Consider the following 13,768-nt stretch of genomic DNA (forward strand, 5'->3'; position numbering starts at 1 on the left):
ATCTGGTTGAATAGAAACAATGCAAATTTGGTCTCATGCTAGCTGCCACAACAAATAGGTTGTGTTTTTTATTCAGAAATACATACACACAGTCGGCATTCTGCTTCTGCAATTTTTTTCTACGACTGTCACGAACCATATATTTCATCAATTTTCGAAGAACATTCATTGTTATATAGTGCGATTAGATTTGGGAAACCCCATCAAAAGAGATTTTGTACATAATATATTTAAATTTTACATTTCTAAAATTGCATTACTCTGATTTGGAAAAATGTGTGCATTTAATTTTTAAATAAAATTCATAAAGTAAAAAATAAAATTACAATATAATTCTATTAAACAAAAGTTAAATAATAAAATTACAATATAATTCTATTAAAAATGAAGTATAAATTTTATATGAAAAAATGAAGGCAGGCCGCTGGGAAAAACTGGGTACCACTAAAAATTGCCACTATCTGCAAGGTATTCTTTTAGGAAAAACTGGGTACCACTAAGAAATGCCTTTAAATACTAGTAAATAGAACTAGATTTTATATTATGTATACTTAATGAACCCACAGTGAGAAAATAGGGTGGTTTGATGTAATGATTAACCAAAAATTGAATTTAAATTTAGTGAGGCAAAAGGCAAGTCTTCAATCATAGTAATGATTATTGGTGGACAACCTCTCACATTTAACTATATAATTACAATTTGATACAACTATTTACATAGACATAAAAACTACAAAGCGTAGATGAATGTATTGGTTTAGAAACTGACAACTTAGTGCCACCCCCCAAACCCTCACCTTTGCAAACATATTGAGCATAAGAGGGCCCTTTTGTGCTCCCCAATCCCCCCTACAACAACTTCCTTCCAAGCCACAACTTCTAGTAGAATCTCTTCATTAGCAACAAAATGAGCCAATGGAGACCTAAGCAGAATCATCTTTGCCTGAGAAATCTCAAGCCTAGAAACAAGAGGAGTGATAGAGGACAAGACCTTACAAACTCCCCTAGATGAAGAAAGAGGAGGGGCCAGGCAACTGGTATCAACAACCACCAGAGCCTTGGCACCAACAGAGGCACACATAGACCTGCTAGAAACATGCTTGATAGTCATGTGGGCCACATCAACAATGACTAGATCCATTTGCCAATGCATACAGGGGATTGGGAGGAGCCATCGACGAGCTAGGCCACATGCATGCACACGTAGGAGATTTTGAAATTGCCATGCTAGATGTATTTTGATTTCTTGTACTTGCAAGTTTGTGTGATGTTTTTTCCACTTTGCTATACATATCTTGATTTGTTGCGCTTCTTGCTAATTATGAACCATTTTTTAATAAGTATTTTTATGGATTTAGTATGTGTCATAATAAGAAATGCTTAAGGAATGATCTTTGTAGATGTAGATATTTTTACATCATTAATTATTGTGTAAATATGAAATGCTTGCTTGATTTTCATGTGCTAAGCAATACACACCTTGAATTTCAATAATAGCAAAACACCAAATGAATATGTGTCTTGTCAGTGCAATTCAAAAAGGGAAAATATTTCTGATTAAGGAAAATAGGTTTTGAAGGGTGCTTGAAACCCTTTACAGATCATATAATTTTCAAAGAAGCCCAAATGTAAAAACAACAAACCTAAGATGAAACAGGTCGCCCGACAAAACAAGGTGACCAGGGTGGCCTCACAGATAACAGAGTGCTCAATTAGCACCTAAACAATTTTTAAACAAGATCCTGAAACCCCATGGTTATAAAAGAAGACCTTTAATCTAAAACCATGTCAAAATACAAGACAAGCAGCCAAAGAGACCAGGATAACCAAAACAAAAAGAGGCAGCCTAAAAAAAGACCAGGCGAGCAACTAGAAAAGAAATCTGAGCCTCAAGATTTTCATGTAGATCCCGTCTTTTGAAAACGTAAAGACATATCAAATGATGGAAAAGAGGGCTTGACCTTTTTTCCTTTCACTTTTGTCCATCCATTCTCTACCATCCCAACAACCTTCTACCAAGCAAAGTCATCCAAACCACAGACATCCCCCAAAGCCCTCTCATCCAGGGAAGAAGTACCACCACCACATGAAAGAGGGGTGAAAACTCCCCCCAGAGCCAAAGCCACATGAGGAGCAACAATCAAATCAAAAATAGCAACATTCGAAGGAGGGATAACAATATTGGCCACCACCGTTGGGGAAACACTTAAATCATGATCAACAATAGAATCAACCTCCAAAGAATCTTGAGAAGAATTAACCAACCCATCCCCAATAAAGGGGGCTTTCCAAACAGTGTAGTGATCATCCAAAACCCCCTTCCACCAAGAAGGTGACTTTTTTGATCTAACCTTTCCAGAGGAGCATCATGCTATGAGGTGGTCGATCTTATGGTATTTCCAACATTTGAATGAAATGCCCTCATAATCAAGAAGCTAAATCCAAGAGCCATTGGGAGAGGCAAACTTAATCATTTCTGGGAGCCCCTTAGAGACGTTTATCTCCACAAGAATGGGAGCATACGTCATCTGAAACACATTGGAAGATGTGGTATCAACTAGCAAAAAATCCCCTAAGGCCTCCCCCACATCCTCCACGACTGAATCCAATCATAAGCGAAGGGGAAGATTCGGCAACCTTACCCATAGAGGAATCTTGTTAAAGGATTCAATTGATGGATCAAAATCTACATACCATGGTTTGGCCATCAAGGGGAACCTCTCCTCCCAAGAGAAACCATGCCAAAGGATGGAATTTCAATCATCCTTAGGAAGAAATTTCACAATGAAAAAGCCCCTTGCTACAGGGAAAATTTGGACAATATCTGAAACTACAAGCTCCTAAAAATTGGAAATCTAGGCATGCAGATCTGATAGAGAAGGCCATAAACCCCTAAAACAAAAAACAACAGTAGTAGAGGAGAAGTCCTTCACATAAGTAGAAATCTCATTGACAAGATTAGACTCTAGATTGATTATAATAGGGTTACTTATAACAACAATTGGCACAGTAGCACGAGGCCCTAGACACACGACCTGACCACCAAGACCAGCCTCATAGGCAACCACATCTGCATAGGAAATGGCTGAACCACCCACAATTCCTAGGGAATGAATATCCCCACCAGGAACAAGAGAAGCCCTAGCCCAAAGAGTAGTAGAGGTGCCATCCCCTGCCTTGGACAAAGGACAAAACCCTCCATCAAAGACTGCCTGAGAAAGGGTAGGAGAAGCTCGACGAAAGCAACCTACAACATCACCGCCAAAGGGATCAGTCAAAGTAGGAGTAGAAACTAGGGTGGAAACCGCAACAGGAGTGGAAGCCAGAGTAGCCACCATAAAGCCATATGCAAGAGAAACTTTGGGGGAAAAATGTTGGGAATCAATTCATTTGGCTTTTTAATTTTTATATTTGGGTGGGAAGAGTTCGCTATTACCATGATGACCCGTGATTTGCCAACTAATTGTTTGTGTAAGTGTGAATGTATAGGAAGGCATCATATGAATATAGATGAGAGGTGAGAGTACAAATACGTTTTATAGGTGGGTGGTAAATCAAACAAGGTAATTGACTTTGTACAAAAATACTTATCTCAATTGTATATCAAAGTACTCTTCAAAATAAACACAATATTAAATATGAAATGATATATGTATGTAAAATTTACTATACATTTTGTCCCCCACATGGAGTATGTGAAATTTAAAACAATTAGGAATTTAAAAGTATGTAAAATCCACAAACAAGCACATCAAGCAGATAAAAAAAGTAAAAAATCATCATTGAGGAGTCCATACAAAGCAAAAAACTTTTCAAGGATATTACTATGTTCACATTCTATACATTTTTGCTCCATAAAAACTAACAATAAAATCTTATTAAGTGCCTATAAAAGTCGAAATAATTAAAAATGAAAAATACTATCTATAAGACATGGTGTCACCCTCTCTATGCTTGGCAACCTCTCTACCCTTGTCAACAATTTGTTATGCTAGGAGGATACAATTTTTTTTTATATCAACGACACATAAAAATAATACATGAGAAGTAGATGTAATCTAAGCATATATAACAACGATTGTAAGTAATGTTAATTGAGGATCTTATAACTGTTTTGAAATATGAGCACAATAAGCATATAGGTTAGATCATTTTTATCACTAATGATGTTGTGTCTATTATGGACAAAAGATGATGGCATTACTCTTGCAAGCTAGAAATTCTTATTAGGTAGAATGGTACAAAGTCATTATAAATTAGAAGCTAAATCCCTCTCGAATCTAAACATACATTAAGTGTGAGACTTTAAACATGAAGACTTGATGCTCCCCAACATAATGGAGGAGCATGATACTTCTAATTGGGAATGCTCAATGCTTCACTTGTAATCAAATGGCTTGAGTGCAACAACATAAGATGCAATAATGCAAACCTATATTGAATATGAGGTCTTTCATGATAAAAGATAACATTGTATTGAATAAGAGGGCTATCATGCGTGCGAGTTGTAAAGGGTCATCTTTGATGCTCTCAAAGTTACAAATATGACATGCATGATGCATCTAAATGTAACTTGAAGTAATGCATTGATATAAGGTGTGTAATAATTGAACAAGATGGACCTAAAAGGTCTTGTCAAATAATAGACATTGTGTAATAATTAATACTAAAAATCATATATATGTGTGAAAGCACATATGCAAATAATATATGATTGTGAGAGCACGTGAAATCATGGCTTTACTTGGTAAGAATGTCTTAAATTCATTGTAAGATGAAGCAATAAAGGCAAATGACACATGGCATGAATGCCAAAGTTGATGAAAATTTGAGCAACCAAGCTATAAATATGTTGCATACTTCTCTTGTGGACTTATCTTAGGCTATCACTATGATGTATTGGCTTTTTCATCATTTTTAGTCCACTTTTTTTTGCAATTGTATGTATTTTAATAATAATTTATCTCTTGCTTTAATATAGTTAAAGTTATAGATTGTGAGCATTTATAGAGTTTAGAAGTGATGAAATTATGTGGGCTCTTTTTCATGAATGAAATAAACTGGTCACTGCTAGTGGTTATCTCATTGCACAATGCCCTTGCTTAGATGGTACTTAGACATTAGCACATTTCACCTCTATATGGATGATACACGAGTACCAATTTAGGCTTTTATGCATTTCACTAAGAGGTAGGACTAGAGTACTCACATTAAAACACAAGTTGGTAGGTGTGATATCTAGATGGAAGAAAGAAATATAAATTATTTTAATGTAAATGAGGCTAAATATATGCTATAGGATAACTCACCCTCACAAACTAATTTTTGCATTTTGGTCCTTTTCTTATCCAATTTGATCATGAGTGCCCCCAATCACTCATCTGTGCCCTTAGTGAATAAATCAATACAAAGAGTTAACTACCAAGATATTTACATAACTCACCTCATTTTCCCCCAAGGCATCACACTTTAAAATAAAATGATTTTTGTTTCTAGCTTTGTAAAAGTGAAAAAGACACACTCTTTCTCCCGAAGCCTCTTTTGGTATTTTCAAATGTTTGGTTTCACAACCAAGTTGATGTGAGTTAATTACTAACAATGTAATAAGAATTTTATCTCACCATGATATATTGGTCCTTATTTAAGCTTTTTGGTGATGATTAGAGTGTGGTAAAAAGCTTTAATATAACTCCTTTTCTTTCTCCTCAACCCTTTATCATAAGATTTTTTATGGAACTTATCTACAACAAAAGCCTTTGTCTATTTTCTATTCATGAGGTACATTTTCAAGTAAATATCCCATTTTTAAAACCTTGTTCTATTTTTCTACAACACAACCTTCTTTCTTTTCCACAATACCTCAGTGGAGTTAACCTTCTTTTTATGATTATGCATTCTTAAGTTAACTTTCTTTTTAAGTTTATGCATAGTTGAGTTAACTGTTTTATTTCTTTATATGATATCTTTATTTATGTAAAAACTCAACTTTTCAATCAAACTTGGATTTATCCATGTTTTTGTTAATTTTGAGGATAATTGAATATTTATCTCATTTAATTAGATTTTATCATTTTTTAAATATTTAATTTAATTAATTGAAATTTTTAAAGATTTCAATCAATTTAATCAAATTAATTCCTCTTTCATGTGTAAATGACAAATGGGTTAAGTTTAGTTAATTCCCAAGGACTTTTAATTACATTAACTGATTTAGGATGATTTATTTGCCAACTAATGTTGATACTTAGGGATTAATTGATTTTTGACAATTTTGGAGATATTGATGAATTGTGCAATTTGATGATCATATTAGATTAATCATAGAATTTGATTTCCTTTTGGTTAGGACTTTCATGATTTCCCATGGTTTAGAGTATCAATTTGGGTGATCACATTTGCCCATCTTTGAATTGATGTGTGAGAAACACATTGATTCAAAGAATATTTAATTTTGAAGTGCATGACAACTTGATATGGACTGATGAAGCTATTGCTAAAAATAAGAAGAAACAAATTTAAACTTGAGTGAACAAAGATCGATTGATGACAAAGAATTTTACTTTGACTTGATCAATCAAAGATCGATTGATAAAAAGAAATCAACTTCAAACCAAATGATGGGAGACCAGGATATTCAGTTTGATATGGGTTATGATGAAATTGAATACCTATCCATCGGTGATGAAAAAATAACCAATTTGGTATAGGTCTAATGAAATTAATGTCTGTCATGAGTTTGATTTGAATGAGGAGATCGAATTGATATGGTTCTCGATGAACCTGATTATTGTCAAGAAATTGATTGAGATAATTGCCTTGATATGGGACCAAATTAAGCTAATCAGTTGATTGAGAAGACAACATACTAATATGGTTCTTGATGAATATTATATTCCATTAGATATTTGATTAAAATTGAATAGATTAGATACCTATCAAAGTGATTTGATATGGATTGTGCTGAAACCACCCATTCAGAAAGATTAACTAACCTCAACTTGATATGGGCTTTGATGAAATTGAGATGCCCTTGGTGATGAAATGCCCTAGCGATAAGGTCTTTGAGTTTCAATTAGATTGGTAGATTTATTTGATGAAGAAATTTAGAAAGGTTTCATGATTAGATGATTGATCATTGATGGGCTGATGATGTAATTCTCATGCCCATTGAGAGAGAAAGAAAAATATGACTAGATATGATGATTTCAAGTAGTTCGATTGATGAAAAATGTTAAATTTTGATTTAAAAAAAATCTAGGATTGATTTAAATTGTCTTTGGATGATTTGTGTAAGCTTTATGCATTCTACATTGTTTTAAGGCCTAGTTGACCAAGTTTGACCTTGGTTGACTTGACATTGAGAGTTTTGAAAATTGATTTGGTAACATTCCTATTTTGATTGCATGTTATAGAGGGTGATTGCACAAGTATTCAACTATGTTTGACCCAAAATATTAAAATCATGATTTTGAGTATCTAGATGACATCAGATTTTGATTTTGACCTTGAAACTATACTAAAACCATTAAATTAGGTAGGGGGTGATTTTCACGCCAATTGGAGCACTTTTGAAAATTAGGGTAAAACCTATATAATGCTCAAGAGCTCATTTTTCAATTCATTTAAACATTCTGACTTTTTGAGAGCCCTTTTGAGACCAGAAAGTCTATTCTTATGGAAAGCCATTGATTCAAGCTTTAGAGGTGGCATAACTAGCCACAAACTTACCTAACACTATTAAGTCCTCAAAATCTTGCCTCCCTCTTTATTTTCCATGCTTATTAGTGCAGTTGTGTGTTTTGTTGTCTAGAGAGGTTGTTTAGTCATCTCGGTTATAGAATAAACTTGTACAACAAATCTCCACCAGATAATTTTTTCATATTAGTCTATTAGATTTGTCATCCCAAGGTCACCCAATTATCCCCTAGGTTCAATAACCAAGCCTGTTCATTTTGTCTATAGTGTCATCTTTTCTCGTATGATAGAAATACCATTTGGCTTAGTGCAAATCCTTGTACAAGAATCTGGTGAACTTTTTAAAAGTTTATTTTGTTGTATGAAAAACAATGAGCATTTTAAAGGTATTTTTTACTAGTTTTTTCACTATTTTAACATTGTCGATGGATTTTTTTCACATTTTTAGCATATTTCTAGATGGCCATCATGCGTATTTTCATTATTTCTATTGATATCATTCTTATATTTTCTTTATTTCACTTTTGCAGATTGATATGCCAGATATACAGTTCTAATCCATGTACTTACCCACATAGAGATTATTGGGCAACTATTTAGATACAAATATATCTCAGTTTGATACCCTTAGTCTTGGACATCTCACTACTATGCCTGATATTTTTGCAAACCATGGTTTTCTTACTATGCTCATGGAACATTTTCATAGTGAGAATAATACTTTCCATCTTCTTATCAATGAGGTAATTATCACATCAAATGATAGTTATAGAATTCTTCACCTTTCTTTTCCATGGTCATCAAGTTGAGTACGATTCTCAACCATGAGTTAGTATTAAGGCTCTTCTACATCTTTCAGGAAGATACTATTTTGGATCATTCCATCACTTAGGATGATATTGTGAGGAGATATGGATCACATAATCTATTGTCCTATGTATTGGCTATTTTCATCATTTGCATCTTGATAGTAGACATAGGACAACATGGTTTTCTATGTGGTTAGGGATGCATGTTGGAGCACATGCTGATGGATCCTATAGTGTTAGATTAGGGATTGTATTTGTTGGCTAACATGTACCATAATATGCATGAGATGGTATATTGATAGGCCAAGGGGATGGATGCTAGAGTTATTATCTTGCATAAATGGGCATGGGAGCATATTTTCATTGCGAGGCCTATTCCCATGCAGATATGGGTGTGAGAGAATATTCCCATGAGATCTACACATCATGAGATATTTTGGCATTATTAACTAGCTACACACTAAGAAGACCAGTTATTGGTGTTGTCAGTTAGATAACTTGATCTCAGTAGTGTGGAGACCCTATAGAGGGACAAAGGCTTGGGATGACACATGATCACAATTGCCCTACATCTTGACCTTCTAGCCATTGCTTGAACATGCCCCTCATTTTGTTGAGAGGTTTGTTATCTCTTGGGTCTAGAGATAGGATGGTTGGATGTAGGATGTGTTATTCAAGTTTAAAGCTTATGCATAGTTTGCAAAAGAGGAGTGGATGAGATGGGGGCCACAATTATCTATACTATAGGAAGTCCTAGATATTTAAAACTTGGTGACACATAGATGGGACTACCTCCCCCAAGTAGCTTATAGGGATTATTCCAGCATATAGAGATCATTTTTCTTACATTCTTTACCTAGATTCATAGATCCTACTGAGCAAACTCCCATGATTAATTAGGAGGTTACCCCAACTATAGACTAGAGACCTACCTGCCTAGAGAGAGTGAAACCAATAGTCATTTGTGCAAAGATAGTGAAATTAGCGATGGGCTTAGGGAATGGCATAAGCTTATAGGTTTTTATGGTATTGAAGGGGGTTTCTCCTTTTAAAGCTTGAAGACTTTTTATCATGATATTCTTTATAAACCTATATTTTCTTTGCTTTTCTATGGTTCCATGACTTTATATAGTTTCATGAACATATTGCTATGATTAAGACTTATATGATATACGTGAGATATCTATGTGTTTATATAGATAAAAATGCTTTTTCCGTTCTTACTTGTAATGGGTAGGTTCTTGCAGCCAAAGTATTGTGAGCAGGGATTGGTTTATGTGTGCATTAAATACTTATTATGAATTATTGTGCTTTGGTATATCACATGCATACTAATATTTTCCATGAACAAGTCAAAGGAAGGAGTGTGCGCAAAGGAATTAATGAGAAGGTTATGCAACCACTATGTATTTATGATGCAACTAAAGATCGGGTCAGCATAACTAATAACTATCACATAAATCCAAAAGTCGTTATGTGCTATATTTGCTGGAAGACTTGTTTAGTTGAGATGTGCATCATGATGATGTATTTTATTGTGTTGTTGTATCCTTGTTTGTTGAGGCTAGATCTTAGGAAGTTAGTTTTTGTATTTTCTTTAACTAAAGTTGTTTAAGCAAGCCATGAATAATTACTTGAAGGGGAGATTGTAATTGTAATAGCATTTTTAGCTATAGACTATCATTTTCCAGTTTGTACAGTTCTATGGTTCGATATCAATAAAATTACTATTGTTGTATTTTAAGTATTTGAGCTTGAATTTATAATCGTTCAGACATCCAAGGGCCCCACTTAATGAGTGAACTTAGTTGGTAGAATTAGCTTTCACTATTTTAGGATTAAGTAAGAACTTTGTTGTTCTTGTAGCCACTGGTAATAGAACCATTAGTTGTTCCTACACAGAGGCAAACAATGTAGAATCTAGTTACTATTTCCATTTCTGTCACTTAGATAAGGTTTTATACACTTACATATAGACTTAGTATAATTGTTCTTAATTTTGTAGGTTAGAAATGACAATTAAAGAGGTTTAAAGAATATACTTTAGAGACATCATATCAAGTTTATGTCTTTGGTTGATAAAGTAAATGGGTTTAATGAAGAGTTTTGGATGCTATCTTGGATGCCCAATCCATGAGTGCAAGCCCTAGTTTCCAGTTCAATAATTTAACCAAGCATTTTTGGCATCATTTTTGGGGATGGTGTTAGTTTAAACCTTTTTTGAGAGTCTTTTTTAGGATCTTGTATGCTTAATTAGTTAATGCTATTTTATCTATATGCATATACAAAGAGACCATCTTGGGAGATTTCTTTGTCAAAATGACCCATTTGAAATAGAAGAAATTGTGTATCCTGAGCAAGAAGAACAAAAATGTGAAGGACAAGAAGAAGAGCAACCCCTTGAAGAAGACCAAGCTATTGCAGAAGAACCACCATTTGAAAATCCTTTTGCAACTTATCATGTAAATATTCCTTCATCATCATATGACAAATCATTAGGTTTGAATAACATTTTTGCTACCCCTATATACTAGGATAATCCTCTAACCATTGTCATTTATCAACAAAGAAATCAACCACCACCACCTAGAATGACACAACATACCTTCCCATTTCCCATACCTAAACTCCAAGATAACAATAATCTGAAATTTTTTCATGCATCTACACTTCCTATGTTCTATGGCCTAATTACTAAAGACCCTAAGACATTTCTCTTTGAATTTGATATTCTTTGTAGAGGGTATGACTATACAGTTGATGCTCATAGGCTAAAGTTGTTTCCCTCTACTCTAAAAGAGACATCTCTAAAATGGCTCATGGGGTTAGGGGCTAATGGTACAGTAGATTGGGATGGAATGAAGAACTTGTTTCTTTCTAAATATAAGGATTATTGCAGAGGAAGTATGGGAGAAGATGATACATTCAAGGTACAATAGAAAGACCATGAGACTCTTGAAGGCTATGTTTCAAGATTCTTCTATAACTTGCAAAGGAACACTGGACATCAACTGAATGAGTCATCTCAAAAGCATATTTTCTTAAGAGGTGTTGAGGAAACCTATGTATAAGCCCTAGAACTTATGGTTGGAGGAGACATTACACAAAGCATGTGGGAGGATATTAAGAGGTATTGCAAAAACTACTCAAGAGATAATGTAAAGAAAGGAAGAGGAATTCTCTCTAGTTCTTTGAAAACTGGTGGAGCTGGTATATCAAAATTAGATCTTAAAAATTTGTTGTTTGACTTCAAGAAAGACATTATTAACAATTTTGCAACTTAGTTGGATACCATGCAATCTAGGAGGAAATATGAAGAAGCTGATGCTATGTTAGCTGAGTTCTTCTCTCACTATCGGTAGAAGAAGAGGAATTGCAAATGTAAGATGGTTGCTAATGTGGAAACTCAACCACAATAGATGCCCTTGGAGTTCAAAGCAATTTATGAAAATGGATATATAATTTACATTTCTCAAAGAAGACCATGGGCTTAGAGACAAGGTATGCCTCAAGACCCTCTCCAAAACTTTGGGAATTTTAATAGTCAATGGAAAAATTCTAATTTTTAAAACTCAAATCATTGGATTCCTTCTTGGCCTACTCAATCTCAACCCATGTGGAATAACCAACCTTGACAACAACCTCCACCTGACCAGTGGCAACAGCAGAATTGGTAAGCCCTTACACAACAACAAAATTGGCAACATAATTGAAATTGACACCAACAACCCAATCAATGGCAAGCCCTACAAGGTCACTAGAAAAAGTCACCTCAGTAGTGGCCTAATAAAAAATATAATGCCTTGGAACAACCTCAACAACAAGCTTTAATTTTGCCTCCTCCTGCAACCAATACCAATCCACCCAAACAAACTCAGTTACCTACTGATGCAGGAACATCCTAGGGAAGTCAACAATCTTGTATGAAGGGGATCTATGATTGGATTCATGAAGCTATTATTTGTGTATTTGAGGATTGGTTCAAGTCATGTTGGGGAACCTTTCCTTAGGAGCACATAGGGATTGGATGGATTGTGTTGAAGTTAGAGTCATTTTACCTCACGGTTGGAGCCTTTTTTTTCTAGTTTCTGCAAGATACTTGCAGGTTGTGTAACTAATTATCATTAATGAATGAGAGGTTTCTCTTTTTAGGTATTGAAGAGGGCGTAGAGTAATACCTTCAATCAAAGGATAAAGTCTTAATTCATTATGAGTTGGGAGATATGACCATTCTCTTGGAGTATCAATTTTTTGTCAGTTTACACGTCTGATTTCTATGCGTGACTTTTGAGATGTGTAGAAAATTATCCTTAAGGGATCAAAATTTTTGCACTTTGGGTCTTAAAGAGGACCTTGTGTGCTAAAATATCGACACTTCTATGAGTCATTATATCCAAGATTGCTCAAGAATGAGGTCTCGAATGGCAACTCATAGCTCTCTATTCATGGAATGCAAGGGTTTGTAATGGAGGCCCTTAGTTTGACCTAGTTTGTGCCCATTCAAGTACACCATAAGATGAGATATTCAAAGATCAAAATATGCATGCAAATGAAGATGTAAGCTAATCTAAATGATAACAATGCAAAGCAATGCAAGAAAGGAAATCTAATCTATGAAAGCAAATATGGATCTAAGCAAATATGAAAATGCAAGGATGGATCATGATGATGGAAGCCATGGATGCATGAGAGAAGAATACAAAAAGATAGAAGTTCTCCACGAAAAGCTTTAATGCTCAAAATCCTTCTCCAAAAATCACTCTCCAAACTTGCAACATAACAATAGCATAATCATGGATGCCAAAAATGAAGAGAGGGCTCCCCCTTATAAAGAAGAATAGATGATTAAGATTAAGAAGCAATAATATTTAATCAAGGGTGGAGAAATAATGATCTGTGTGAGACAAAATTCCACCAATGAGAAAAGAGGAGGAAAATTAAACGGAATCCCACTTAGAAATATCTGCGTTTAAGTGTAGAGGAAAAAATAATTTATTTATTTATTTTTTCCTTTTTCAAGTGGGATTTTATTTAATTAAAATGGAGCAAGTTCTTTTAATTAAATAAGAAATATTTAATTAAATTAAAAGAGGGGCTTTTCTCTTAATTAATTAAATATGGATTAATTATTTAATTAAAAGAGAGGTTTTATTTTAATTAAATAAGACTCGGGATAAAATAATAAAACCTTAGGAAATGTTGAAATAATTGAATTAATTACAATTTGATCAAAGAAATTGATTTAATAAAATATTGCAAACTAT

This window comes from Cupressus sempervirens, chromosome 2, assembly GCF_028749045.1.
Source record: "Cupressus sempervirens isolate cs-2001-9-10 chromosome 2, ASM2874904v1, whole genome shotgun sequence".
Taxonomy (NCBI): Eukaryota; Viridiplantae; Streptophyta; class Pinopsida; order Cupressales; family Cupressaceae; genus Cupressus; species Cupressus sempervirens.